Source organism: Uloborus diversus, chromosome 1, assembly GCF_026930045.1.
Source record: "Uloborus diversus isolate 005 chromosome 1, Udiv.v.3.1, whole genome shotgun sequence".
In the NCBI taxonomy this organism is placed as follows: Eukaryota; Metazoa; Arthropoda; class Arachnida; order Araneae; family Uloboridae; genus Uloborus; species Uloborus diversus.
In genome coordinates, this window is record NC_072731.1 from 200,149,361 (window position 1) to 200,151,679 (window position 2,319).

The following is a 2,319-nucleotide window of genomic DNA, read 5'->3' on the forward strand; positions in this document are numbered from 1 at the left end:
CTCACCATTCATGCTTGTAATTTATGTTTCCTCTTATTAGGTAACCACGCAAATAGTGTAATAATGATATTTTTTTTTAAACAGAGGTGCCCACAGGGGAGGATTATGGTGAAAGTTGCGCTATCTAAATTGGGGGGGGGGATTATTTAATTTATTTATTTAAATTTTTATTGATTTATTTTTAATTTAAATTATTTATTTTATTTTATTTTTTCCTGTTTATATTTTATTTCTTTTATTTATTTAGTTTGTGTGAGTGTGTTATTGGTATAGCACAGAACTTTCTTATAAAATATGAATAATAATTATAAATAAATAAATAAAAATATTTAAAAAAAATAAAATAAATAAAAAAGAGAGCTAAAAAATAAAAAAGGGTTGAGAAAAATTGGGTGGGGTGGGGGGATGGGCACCCCTGTTTTTAAATAAGTAGAAATTAAAAGACCATATTGTGATAAATTTTTGATACAAAAATAATTTGCCCTCGTTCACTTATTATCGAGATATAAGGCCCTGATGTCTGCCGAAATTTCAAGAAAAGGTCCAAATTTAAAGATGTGGTGAGAAATTGAGCACACAATTTCACCATCTGCATCCATCTACAAATCATGTGAAAGATGTCCTCCTATTCTCACGGAAACTCGCTAAATTTGTCGACTTATCTTAAAATTTTGGCAGACTTTTAAGACCTCATATTTCGATAACGGGAACATAAAGGCAAAAAATTTATGTGCCCAGAAACATGTTTATTAGCAACGCTTTTTTAATTGCCTCTTTTTAAAATTTTTTCATTATTATACTATCATGTGGTTTCCTGATAAGAAGAAATTACTATAAATAGAGCAGTAACTAAACTTTATTATTATTATTTTTTTTAATTTCAATTCCTTTATGAAGGAAGGAAGCAAAGAAAAGGAAAATGAGTTATAATTTTAATTGTGAAGATATAATTTTACTTTGGGAATATTTCAACTTTCTGAACTGGGACCACAATTACCCCTGAAAATTAATCCATATTCCTTTCCTTCAAGTTTATAAATGTATCTTAATTCAATTATTGATCGGCTATAGAGTAATAACGTTATTTACATGATTTATTTAAAATAAGGATCATTGTAAGATTAAATGTCCTTTTTTTTATTTTAACAGTTCAAAGTTACTCCTGAGACAAGTGCAATTATAACAGATGGTGGCATAGGAATAAATCCTTCTCAAACTGCTGGTATGTCATTTGTATTTTTTCTTGTTTTAATGTGATACATATATATTTCAATTATAAAATGCAATTATTACATTTTTATGCCTGTACAAATGTATTTTTTTTTAACCTAGAAAGATTGAAAGACCTGTGTTATGCTTTCTGTTATTTGTTGTTAAGTAATTTTGATAATAATGAATGGAATGCAATGCAACTTTTTCACGTTCCATAATGCAATTTTATTTTAATGCTGATTAAATTGTGTAAGGCAGTGAGAAGCAAAGGAATGTGTCAAAATTAAAAATTTCGATATAACCAGCGCAGATGGTAGGTGAGTCTCTCCTCTTTTCGGTGCGAGAGATAGTACTAGTAGTCCTAGTAGGTTGCTGCTATTCAGAATGATTTAGAAAGACTTTTCAATGAAAGCCTACCTAGGACAGGAACTTTAACACTAGAAAGACGACATTTTCCGTATACCTAGAAAGACTAGCAGCGGTCATTTGACCGCTATACTTAAAAATGTGAAAATGATTTATTTTTGGGATTTTTAATCATAGAAAAGATTTGTTTCGATGCATCATAAATTTATTTAACAATTTAATCATAATATAACCTGTAAATTAGTCTGAGACAGCTTTTTTTAAATTTAATTTTATGTTCTATCAAGGGAGAAGCATATATACAGTAAGTAAATGATACTGCGGAAGATTAAGTTTGTACAAAATAGAGGACATTTTATAAGCATGTAATCACTAACAAGTATTTTCAACTATTCATGTGATTCATTTCTTAAATGCATAAATATTGTAATATACTTACATTACTCTTCTTTACAATATTTACAAATAATCATCTTTATCACTTTCCATCTACATGAGCCGCATTTTTTTTTTTTTTTTTTTTTTTGCAATCAGAACAAATAGTCATAGTTTTATTTTCGCATTATTTCATTTGACATCGTTTTTGTTTTTTCTCTCAGGTAGAAACTTTATCATCTTTTTGTGCAATGCTAGGTTTCGAAAAATTATCGCAATCAACCGATGAAAGTATATTATTTTCATCGCTAGGAATGTATTCTTCCTCAGATAATTCAGAATACGCATCCAAACCAGAATCAATTT